General features: G+C 49.6%; 1 protein-coding gene and 1 pseudogene across 1 annotated transcript in view; one reads left to right on the top strand and one right to left on the bottom strand.

Annotated features, from left to right (window-relative positions):
• The window catches only part of LOC139053133 (sulfhydryl oxidase 1-like), a 140,147-nt gene that overhangs the window by 11,203 nt on the left and 116,396 nt on the right, over nucleotides 1-12,548 (bottom strand). The gene's annotated exons all lie outside the window — the stretch shown is intronic.
• LOC139054928 (uncharacterized) overlaps nucleotides 4,529-12,548 on the top strand; it is a 33,150-nt pseudogene continuing 25,130 nt past the window's right edge.

Here is a 12,548-nt window from a genome sequence, read left to right on the forward strand (position 1 = left end):
ACCTCGACGCGGGCAACCAAACTGACGCAATCTTTATTGACTTTTCAAAGGCATTCGATACAGCGATTAATTCAAAATTGATGTATAAACTTGACGCCACCCTTAACAATCCCCGCCTTCTCAGCTGGAATTTGTTTTCTTTCCCATCGATCTTATTTTGCGTCCTTTAACAAAGCTAATTCCAGGGTGGCAGAAGTACCCTCAACAGTGCCACAAGGTTCCGTGCTGGGTCCGTTGCTTTTCTTTAGCTTCATTAATGATTTGCCTCGTCACACAACCTCAAATTTACATATTTACGTTTGACGACTGCATATTACATCATAAAGTTTCCTGCTTTTATGACCATTTATAACTACAAAAATCACTTTCTAATTTTAGCTCTTGGTGCGCTACCTGGCAAATGACAATTAACACCAGTAAAACCGTCGTTAATTATCACTTTCACTAATAAAACGGCGCCTTGCGTTTTTTTTTCTTACAAAACTAATAATCCCATTCAGAGGGTTAGTGAATATAAATACCTTGGTCTTGTTTTCACACCCAGTATGTCTTGGTCCAAACACACATATTTACTAACCTCAAAGGCACTGAAAAAGTTCGGCTATCTGCGCCTCACATTGACCACAGCCCCAATGGATAATAAATGAGTGATGTATAAATATCTAATTCGGCCTCTAGTAGAATACGAGGTCTGTTAGAAAAGTATCCGACCTTTGGCCACAGAAAAAAAAAAAATGGCATAACTGGAGCGTTGGAAACCTAACCACCCTCAATGTAGCCTCCTTGGGACTCCACACACTTCTCCCAGCGGTTCTGCCATTGTTGGAAGCATTCCGAGAAGGCCTCTTTAGGAATGGCGTTTAGCTCAGCTGTTGTTGCAGCCATAATGTCCTCTCTTGTCTGAAATCACGCTCCTTTCAATGGCTTCTAGATTTTGGGAAACAGCCAGAAGTCGCAGAGGGCCGTATCAGGAGAGTAAGGAGCCTGTTGAACTACAGGAGTCTGGTTTTTCGCCAAGGAAGTCTAAATCAAGAGCGAGCAATGTGCAGGAGCATTGTCGTGACGGATGCGCCAATTTCCTGTTCACCACAAATCCGGTCTCTTGAGCCGCACAGCATCACGTGGGCGACGGAGGACATCCCTGTAGTACTCTTTGGTGATTGTTTGACCCTGTGATGCGTACTCGTGGTGTACCACACCGCGGGAGTCAAAGAAAGCAGTCAGCATCACTTTGACGTTGCTGCGTACTTAGCGGGCCTTCTTTGGTCTTGGTGACGTGGAATGCTTCCAGCGTGACGACTGGGACTTGGTTTCCGGGTCGTACCCGTACACCCACGACTCGTCGCCAGTGATCATGGTGTTCATGAAGTCGGGGTTCACTGTTTGGGGAATCCAGCATGTCCTGTGAGACTTCAACACGAAGTTGCTTTTGCTCCACCGTGAGCAGCTTCGGCACGAATTTTGCCGCAACTCTCTTCATGGCCAAATCTTCGGTCATAAAGAAATGTGCAGAAAAAGTGCTGATGCCCACCTCTTCCGCAATTTCTCGGATAGTCACACGACGGTCCCGCATCCCCACAATGTTCACTTCGGCAATGACCTGCTACTTTCGGCATGTTGATGGCCGACCGAAGCGTGGCTCGCTCTCCAGCAACGTGCGGCCGTCTTTAAACCGGTTGTAGCACTCCCTAATCTGTGTGCTGCTCATAGCATCGTCACCGAAAGCCGCCTGAATCTTCCGAATGGTTTCCACTTGGCAGTCGCCCAGTTTATGGCAAAATTTGATGCAGTAGCGCTGCTCCAGTCGCTCTGCCATTTTCCTTGCAATAAAAACAGACGAGAGCACTGCGCACTGCCTCACTCAAACACTACGTCCCAGCGACTAACGCTATCGACAGGCGAGAAAAAATTCGCGCGCATCGCGCATGCGCGCGAAGGTTCAAGGTCGGCTGATGCAAGTGCGCTTGTTTCATATCCACCAGGTGTTCGGAAACAAATTTTTTTTAAAAATAAGGTCGGATACTTTTCTAACAGACCTTGTATGCTTCTCCTGTCTGGAATCCGCACAACGTGGCATTAATCAAATTGGGGCCATACAAAAGAAAGCGGTTCGCTTCATATGCCGCAGGTTCGACAGGGATTTTTCACCTTTCACAGCGCTTTCATCCTAGGCTTGCAGTCACTCTCGGATCGCCGACGCACGGTTTCACTGAAGTTTCTGCATTGCATTATTAACTCCTCTTGCCAGATTTCAACAAATAATTACCTAACTCCTGCTAAACCATCTAATAGTAGAAGTCACCATTACCTAAACATCGCGTATTATTTTGCCTGTGCGAACATCTTTAAACACAGCTTCTTTCACCGTGTAATTGCTTATTGGAATTCTTTGCCTGGTCCTACTCGTTCTCTGTAAACTTACTTTAGCGACTATTGAATAGGTAGTTATTTTGATTTGGACTCTATTGCTGACATTGCCCCTGTTATTTGTCACTGTTCTGCTTTTCACACCGACTCCTGCAATAGCCCAATAGGGCTGCAGTAGGTATAAGCAGCGATGGCGTAGAGGTAGAGCATCTGCCTCGCGTGCAAAAGGACCATGGCTCAAATCCTAGTGCCGTGAAATTTTCCACCGGATCAAAAAAAAAAATTGGCATGTTGATAAAATTGCATAAACAGGCCTGGAGTGCGGCCCGATCCCGGTGACCAGCACCGGTAACGCACTCCCTCACCAGAGCCGGATTGGCTACCCTGGTGAAGTACTTAGCCACAACCTCCTATATGAATACAACAATCAAACCCCGGCTCTCACTCACCAGCAGCTGCGAAGCAACTGACCACAGCGGCGGTCAGACCTGTGACGCAGGAGAGGGTGCTAAGAATCACTGGATCCGGACAGGCCGCCATTGGAATCTCAACCTGGCAATGCTTAACGCTAGAACGTTATCTAGTGAGGCGAGTCCAGCAGTCCTATTGGAGGAATTAGCGGGCATTAAATGGGATATAACAGGGCTCAGTGAGGTCAAGAGAATAAATGAAGCATATACAGTCCTAAAACGCGGGCTCGTCCTGTGCTACCGGGGCTTAGCAGAAAGACGAGAACTAGGAGTCGGATTCCTGATTAATAAGGATATAGCTGGTAACATACAGGAATTCTATAGCATTAACGAGAGGGTGGCAGGTCTCGTTGTGAAACTTAATAAGAGGTACAAATTGAAGGTAGTACTGGTCTACACCCCTACATCCAGTCATGATGACCAGGAAGTCGAAACTTTTATGAAGACGTGGAATCGGCGATGCGTAAATTCAAAACAAAATACACTATACTGATGGGCGACTTCAATGCCAAGGTAGGCAAGAAGCAGGCTGGAGACAAGTCAGTGGGGGAATATGGCATAAGCTCTAAGAATAGCAGGGGAGAGTTATTAGTAGAATTTGCAGAACAGAATAATACGCGGATAATAAATACCTTCTTCCGCAAGCGGGTTAGCCGAAAGGGGACGTGGAGGAGCCCAAATGGAGAGACTAGAAATGAAATAGACTTCATACTCTGCGCTAACCCTGGCATCATACAAGATGTGGACGTGCTCGGCAAGGTGCGCTGCAGTGACCATAGGATGGTAAGAACTCGAAGTAGCCTAGACTTGAGGAGGGAACGGAAGAAACTGGTACATAGGAAGCCAATGAAAGAGTTAGCGGTAAGAGGGAAAATAGAGGAATTCCGGATCAACCTACAGAACAGGTATTCGGCTCTAACTCAGGAAGAGGAACTTAGTGTTGAAGTAATGAACGACAATCTTATGGGCATCATTAAGGAGTGTGCAATAGAAGTCGGTGGTAACTTCGTTAGACAGGATACAGTCAACGACTGAATTTTCGAACGCCCAAATTTTCGGACATGCCTGATATTTCGGACGTCTTCGCGGCACCGCCACGAGCCCCATAGAATCAATGTATAAGGACATCTGAAGTTTCGGACGCTCGAACCCCCCCTCCCCCCCGTCTAATTTTCCGGACTTTTTGACGCGACGGAAGGTCCTTCATCTCCTCGCGCAGCGCCCTTGCGAAGGAAATCGACTTGCAGCCGAAGCATATCACCGCTTTGAACCACAATTAGCCGAATCTAGCCGTCACACGCCGATTTGGTCTGGCCACGCTGGCTATGTTCATGACGCACTTCCATTTTCGGAGCGGCGCCATTTCGATTGTTTGCGCCGGATACGTTTTGGTACAGTGTACTAGAACACTGTAGTTTTGGCTAGCGTGGTGTGTGGTTGTGCAGTTGTGCCAAGTGTGCTCTGCGACACTAGGCCTAGGCGCTTCGACGCTCGTCAGCGAACTACACTGTTCGCAACTTGAGGATTTCGCTTGCCTTCGATGGCCCCCACTCCGTCTTCATCGTCCTCGCCGATGGCATCGAAGCGCGGAAAGCAGTACCGTCGGTTAACGATGAAGAAGAAAGCTGTCATTATTACGCAAGTCGTGAGTGGCCGATCGCAGGCTGGCGTGAGCAAGGAGTTCGGCGCCTATGGACGACGTGATCAACGACCTCCGCTTTGCTGGGGTTTCCATACCCACGGAAATAGCTTTTGAACAGTTTGTTGACGCTGACAACGAGCTCGACTTCTGCGCAGAACTGACTGACGAGGAAATAGTCCGTCAGGTTGTGGGGGATTCAGAAGACTCCGATTTGAAAATGAGGAGCCAACGCCTGCGCCGCCTACAAGCGCCGAGTTGACGCGAGCACTGTTGACTCATTCATCGGTGTACAGTGCTGACATGACCCTTGCTCAGATCGATGCGAATATGATCGCATGCAACCGGAACGCCGTCCAAACAACAATCAACAAGTTCTTCAAGTCACTGCAGCAATAACACCGGCTGCCCGACGATGCACATGTACATAATAAACCGGCAGTCGGCTGCATACAGAGTTCCTGAACGCCTCTTTTTATAGCCACTTCACTGATGCTTTGGCAGGGTTTCGGAAGCCTGGTACTTCGCCCTTTACCTCTAGATCCGAGAAAAAAAGAAAAAAAATGTGCGTTCTTTTGCGCGCATTCATTTTTTCGGATTGCCTGGGTTTTCGGACGTTCTTACGTTCCCTAGAGGGTCCGAAAAATCGGTCGTTGACTACCAGTAAGCCATCGCAGGAGACGAAAGATCTCATTAAGAAACGCTAATGTATGAAAGCCTCCAACTCTACAGTTAGAACTGGCAGAAATAGAAATAGAAACTTTATTGAAATGGAAAGGATTTGAAGAAGGGGTGGTCGGAGCCTCTCAGTCCAGAGCCTCACTGGCCTCTGCCGCCTGCCTGACCTGGTTAATTAAGGACTTTTGTCCTGCCAGGTCGGAGCGGGCGAGTTGTGCCTCCCACTGCTCCATTGTTTTGCTGGTTTTCGGCCTATGAGGGTGCTTAGTGCACTCCCGGGTTATATGTAATAGGGAAGGTATGCCACCGCACCAAGGACAGTTGGCCCAATAACGAGTGGGATACATGGCGTTTAGCAATTTTAAATGGGGGAATACCCCTGTCTGTATTTTACGCCAATCGGCGGCCTCTTCCCCGCTATGTTGTGGGTGAGGCGGCGGGTATTTTCTGCGGACTCCACGGTGATGAGCAAGGATGTCTTTGGCATTTAAATTGGTGGAATTTTGTGAGGGATAGTGCTAGTGGTTGGGGTTAGAAGAGGACGTCGTCACTCGGTTAGTGAACCCTCGAGCTAACGCGTTAGCCTTTTCGTTCCCCTGTACCCCCGCGTGGCCCGGGCACTAGAGTAGGCGATGATGGTGGTTGAAGGATTTGGGGATTATCGCGAGGCTAGCCGCAGTCACGTGGCCCTTGAGAAACATGCGACATGTCTCCTGGGAGTCCGTGACCACGACCGAGACCCTTTGCGAACGCTCCGGGTGAGCGGGTGCGATCGCCACTGCTAATATTTCAGCCGAGGTGGGGGATCCTGCCGTGGCCGACGCAGTAATTTGATGTTGGCTGATCGCGTTCACGACTGCCAGGGCGTACCTCCTTTGGTAGCGCTGCCCGGTCGCCTCTGCATACACAGCTGCGTCCGTGTAGTACGTGTTGTACCTGTGGTTATTAGAGTACGCTGATTTAATGTGTTGTGCGCGTGCTTCGCGCCTTTTTTTTGTTGTTGTACTCGGGATGCATATTCTTTGGAATTGGGGCTACTGTAATTTTGGATCTCATGGAAGGAGGGAGAGGTACGGCCTGCTCTGTGAGATAGATGGGGTATGCTGGACTATTGAGTCTAGCCAATATTGGCCTACCAGTTTTTGTGAAGCTGAGGCGCTCCCTCTGTCGCATCAGGGTGGCCTGCCTCAGTTCGTCGAATGATACTGTGCACTCCCAAAGCTAACATGCGCTACGTTGAAGTACACTTAGGCAGGCCCAGAGCAGCTTTGAAAGCGGTTCGGATTATTGTGTTAGCCTGCTTTTCCTCCTCCCTGTTCAGGATTTGGTACGGTAAGCCATACGTGATTAGACTAACCACTAAGGCCTGTACGAGCCTTAGGGTATCATCTTCACGCATTCCCACTTTTCGATACGTCACGCGACGTATCATTTGAGCTATGTTGCGGGCTGTGGATTTGAAGGTCTTGAGTGTCTGTACTGCTCTTCCGTCGCTCTGAAGCTACAAACCCAGGACTCGCATCGTGGGTACCTCTCGGACTGATTTGCCCTCAACCACGATGTTAATCGATCCTCTGGATTTGTAGCCTTTCGCGTGTATCCGGATGACCTCAGATTTTTCGGGTGCGCACTTCAGGCCACTCCATGTAGTAAATTTATCCACCACTAATATTGCGCTTTGGAGCGTATATTCCTTATCCCCTAGTAAATCGCTGCTCGTCCACAGCGTGATGTCGTCCGCGTAGAGCGTGTAACCTAGGTCGGGTATCCGGATCCAGATCGCGCGCGAGGCGACACATCGCCATGTTGAAGAGAAGAGATAATATAGCTCCTTGAGGTGTTCCTTTGTCAGGCATTTTAAATAAATTCTAAGTGATTTGGCCAATACTGATGCTCGCCTCGCAGTTGGAAAGAAACGTTCTTAATTGTATGTGCGCTCACCACAACCCGCGAGTTCGAGTTCCTCTAATATTGCGGCGTGAGAGACGTTGTCGAAGGCTCCTTTGAGGTCTAGTGCTAGGACTAGTCTATCGTCGCCGTACGGTAAATTAGTTAGAATTTCGTCTCCAAGTAGGAGGAACGCGTCCTGACAAGATAAACCCGTGCGAAATCCTATCATGGAGTCCGGGAACCAGCTCCGCTCTTCCAGGTATCGCTGCAATCTGCTATGGATAACCCTTTCATAGAGCTTACCCAGGCAGGACGTGAGCGACAGCGGCCGTAGTGTATCAATCGAGGGATTCTTTTTTGGTTTGGGGATCACGATTATTTTAGCCAATTTCCACTCTTTAGGCAAGTCTCCCTTGGCCCAGCACTCGCTATTGAAAATCTTTGCTATTTTCGCTAGGGCTACCAAATCCATGTTTCGAATCATTGCATTTGTGATCGAGTCTGGGCCCGGTGCCGAGTTTTTAACTGCGGATACATACCTCATACACTTCCGCGTACGTTATTTCATCGTCTAATTTAGGGTTCGCTTCCCCCGCGTATTGTCTCTTCGCGTACGACGATCCCGTGGCAGGTGAGGGTTCTATGTACTTTTTCTGAAGAGCATGGACTAGATCTTGGTCTGTACCCTCGAAGTTGTCTGCTATAATTTGGAGCTTCTTGTTATTCTCAGTACGCGTGCTCATCGGGTCTAGCATGCTTCGTAGTATTCGCCACGTACTGGTCGTTCCCAGAGTTCCTGATAGGGTTCCACAGAACGTCGCCCACTCGTTTTTAGCGAGCTCGTTGGCGTGGCCTTGGGCTTGCTCTGCCAAGAGAGCGATGCGTTGTCTCAGGTGTTTGTTTAGACGTTGTCTTTTCCACCTCTTGGCCATTTTCCGCCTTTCTTCCCACAGGCTGACCAGGTGAGAGTCTATTACCGGCACCTCCGCTGTACGCTCAATGGCTTTAGTGGTGTCCCCGTGTGCTCGTCGAAGGCATTCAGTCCATTCTCGCATATTGGTCAGATGTATCCGACTCCTCCAGCGCTCTCTGGAGTTCTCTATAACGAGGCCAGTCAGTTAATTTAGTCATTCCTATTGTTCTCCGTATGTTGGGCGTGGAGAGCGCTACTCGGATTATGTCGTGATCGCTTCCCAGGTTTTCCTCAAAGGAAACCCATTGTGCGTCTCTGATGTTAATTTAATTGTAAAGGCACGGTCGGGCGCCGTGTCTCTGCTGACGCTGTTACCCGTGCGCGTCGGTTTGCCGATCTCAATGATTGCCCGTAAGCCCAAGGCCGTTGCGGTACGCTCGAGTAGGAACCCTTTGGGCGACGTTTTCGCGTATCCCCATAGTATGTGGGGTGCACTAAAGTCACCCACTCTCACCGCCTTATCCCTGGTGCCCGCTAAATCTTTTGTTCCTGAGAGAATGTGGGGTAGGTCGTCTTCTTTGCTTCTGGGAGGACTGTACAGATTTGTGATTAGTGTGTGTGCCTTACTTCGTTTCTTTGGTATCACACTGATAACTATGGAATTAGTATCTCCCTCAGTTTGCGGAAGTGTTAATAATTGAGCGTTTATCGACTTGCTCACCAGCGTGGCGACCTTCGAATTTTGAGGATCGCTCAGAGTGTAGTATCCCTGCAGTTTGGCCGGCTTGGGCCCCGACCTCCTGCATACATATCACGTCCGGAGCGATCCCGGAGTTTTTGATAAACTGTTGGAACACTACCGCTTTCCTGGAGAGGAGCGGCAGTTCCATTGCCATATCTCTAATTGTTCTGAATTTTGTATTCGTTGCGATTTCTTAGCGTGATTAGTCATGTTGCCCACTCTTACTTTAAGCCCGTGACGTTTCCGTGTCCGAGCCGTCGGATTCTGTTACGCAGTGGCTTCTATTAGTTTTTGCCGAACCCGCTCCTATCGCAATTGCGCGTTTTTTGGTGGGAACAGCCTTCGAGACTGCCTTAAGCTGTTCCGCCACGAATACCTTGTGTTTCTCGAAGTCGTTCGTGCATAGTTGTTGAAATTCCGTTAACCTTGGGCAACTAACGTCATCATTTCGTGCATAAATATTTTCAAGTTCTCCGCGATCATTGTCTGGATCTGCGCTGCCGTTATCTGCGCGTTATTTGAGATTTGGGTTGTCGGAGACTGCGCGGAGACGGAGTTTATACCTGCCGCCGTTTTCGTTTTGGCTATTTCTTCAGACTGACGCGGCGTTTCCAGTTGTTGTATTATGCTAGTGAAGCGCGCCTCTAACTCTGACATTTGTTTCTCGAGTGATTCTCGTTTTTGTTATTCTCCTGAGAGCTGTTCTGTTAGTCGCGCACTTTCCTTTTCCAGTTTCTGAATACGTTTATCATTTTCACCACTATTCTGTTTTGGAGCAGTGGGAGAAACAACCCTCGCCCAGCTCACCTGCTGTTTTTTAGGCAGTGGCGAATTCGACCGCCGCGAAGCCCTGAAGCTGGAGGTGTCCCTCGAGGGGGTATTGCTCTTCGCTCTGCTTCCGTGTGGAGATCTGGATCTCGATCGGTGCCGGTAGAAGTCCTCCTCTGCGGTCGACTCTAACCAGCGCCCCGGTGCCTTTTTGGTGTTCTGTCCCGACCGGTATCGAGGCTAGCGAGTCGTCTTCACGCGCTTGGCGGCAATCAGTTCGTTCAGGCACCGACGCGTCTCGTGCCCCGCCGCCCTGCACACGGCGCACTTCACATTCGTGTCCTTGTGGGGGTGGATTTTCGAGTCCGCAGCCACGGCATATGTTCTTGGGGTTCGGACAAACGTCCGAGCGGTGTCCTTCTTGCATGCACTCCAGGCACATTTGGATTGTTGGCCTGTACTCCGTACACCGCATCTCTACTCCCATGTAGTACACGCATTTGGGGCGCGTGCCTCCCGAAAAGGTGAGGAGAGCGGTATTTGAGCTTCCTAGCATTCGGGCCCTTACGATGGTGACTTCTTAGGTTCTGACTCGCAGGTGTTGCAGGAGATCTGCTGATTCGGTATTGTCAGGATTGGGGGCTCAATCCCATCGCTCGAGATCCGTTGCCAAGATTGGAGTCCGGCATGAATTCGAAGGTAGCTGGCCCATGCCGTCGTCCAACTTATCCACGCTGAGGACGTTGATGAAGGGAAGAACTGCTTCTCATCGAGAACGAGGAATATGGGTTTATTTACAGTATTTAAATCAGTCTAACATGACTGCTTGAGAAAAAGAGTGTCAGTCCAACATGACTGCACGAGAGAAGTGTCTCAGTCTAACATGACTGCACAAGAGAAGTGTATCAGTCTAACATGACTGCTCAAGAGAAGTGTATCGAGCATCCGCACAACAGCAGTTTTTATACACTCGGTCCGCCGGCGATACAAGGCGGCGAATGTTCGTTTACTCATCGTCAACTTGCCGCCGCCCCGCAGAACAGTTTACGTACACAAAGGCACACACATTCCGATGCCCGACGCCGGCGTCGGAGGGGTGCCGTACCGGGAAGTATCGGAGCCAATGGTGGGTAGCTCGTTGTCTTGCGTCTGGTCGGAGCATGGGAAGCAACAAAAAACGGCTTTCCCGCGGCAGCTTGCTCATGCGTAGCAGATTCAGGTCCGCGCTGGAGAGTTCCGGCACCATTGTTCGCCCACCGAACTCGTTCCGTCACAACGGCGATGGGGCTGGTGGATGGGAGGCGGTTTTCAGCACAAAGCCCGCTTCTTCGAACGCCTCCTAGCTGCAGCGACGGAGAGTGGGGGATGCGCGTCTTGTCCCCCAGTCGTAATTGGGTGGCAATTTCGCCTTGCAGCTCGCCATTCTTAACAGTGTGTGCTGGGAATCCGTGCACCACCCCTCTGTAGCTATCATCTGGATCCACTACGTACACGTTGAAGGGGTGTCGCTTGCCTCGCAGCTCCATGCACGTGATTCGACGAATGACGTCTGCCACTTCCAGTGAAGGTGTGGAGACGATGATATTAGTTCCCTCTCGGATTCGCAGTGTGAAATCCTCTCCGGTGATTTTTTGCTGGTTTGGTCCGCTTCCTGTGATTATCGTCCCGATAGCCCGATTAATCGCTTGTGGTATTTCTGTTCTCGGATATTCCTTGAGCATTAGTCCCTTGTGGGGCTTCAGTATTATCTTGATGTCGTTCTTCGGAAATGGTGGCAGAGGCTTCCCCTTCCTCGGGCGCATGTTGCGACGACCGATTTGCCCGTCTCCTTTCGCGCCGCCTGCTGATGGCTGTCCGTTTACGTTATTCTTGATGTTGGAAGCCTTTTCCCTGTCGTTGTGCTTGACAGCCTCTCGCTGTCGCCGCGATAGAACTAACTGCCAGCCGTCCGTCGCCTGGTTGTGGGCGGCGATCTCTTGGCTTGTGCTATTACCCGCTTCGGAGATTATTCTGTCCCTGTTTTCGTCCGCGTTGTTAACCGGATGCGGGGGGGCTGTTTGAAGGTACATGTCTTCTGATGTAGCCATCTCCTACGCTCAGCAGAAGCGATCCGATTATTAAGTCGTGAGGCGGTCGCTCACGCGCTATGCGTATCGAGGCCTAACGGGGCTTCCGCCGCTTCGAATTTTCAAAGTCGCGTGGGATGACGAAAAATTCACTCACGGACTTGAACTTGGTCTTGAAACGGGGCGTTTGTCGAGTGGAACCCGATCGAGTAGTCGAGGCTGATCCAGTTGACGAGTTTTCGGCTAAAACGTCGATAGTCGGCGTAGCCCATGTGAAGAGCGTGTTCTGCCGGAACTTCGTCGTCTTCCTGGCAGAACTTTCTAAGTTAATTAACAAGCATAAAATAGCTGACATAAGGAAGTAAAATGTGCATAGAACTTGGCATAGGCAAGAATCATATGTATGCGTCAAGAGACAAAGCCGGCAATATCATTACTAATATGGATAAGGTAGTTCAAGTGGCTGAGGAGTTCTATAGAGATTTATGCAGTACCAGTGGCACCCACGACAATAATGGAAGATGGAATAGTCTAGAGGGATTTGACATCCCACAAGCAATGCCAGAAGAAGTAAAGAAAGCCTTGGGAGCTATGCAAAAGGGGAAGGCAGCTAGGGAGGATCAGGCAACAGCAGATTTGTTGAAGGATGGTGGGCAGATTGTTCTAGAAAAACTGGCCACCTTGTATACGCAATGCCTCATGACCTCGAGCGTACCGGAATCTTGGAAGAACGCCAACATAATCTTAATCCATAAGAAAGGGGATGCCAAAGACTTGAAAAATTATATACCCATCAGCTTACTGTCCATTGCCTACAAAGTATTTACTAAGGTAATTCAATTAGAATCGGGAACACTTTAGACTTCATTCAACCAAAGGACCAGGCAGGATTTCGTAAAGGCTACTCAGCAATAGACCATATTCACACTATCAATCGGGTGATAGAGAAATGTGCGGAATATAACCAACCCTTTTATATCGCTTTCACTCGTTACGAGAAAGCGTTTGATTAAGT

Source organism: Dermacentor albipictus, chromosome 1 (genome assembly GCF_038994185.2).
Source record: "Dermacentor albipictus isolate Rhodes 1998 colony chromosome 1, USDA_Dalb.pri_finalv2, whole genome shotgun sequence".
NCBI classification, from domain to species: domain Eukaryota; kingdom Metazoa; phylum Arthropoda; class Arachnida; order Ixodida; family Ixodidae; genus Dermacentor; species Dermacentor albipictus.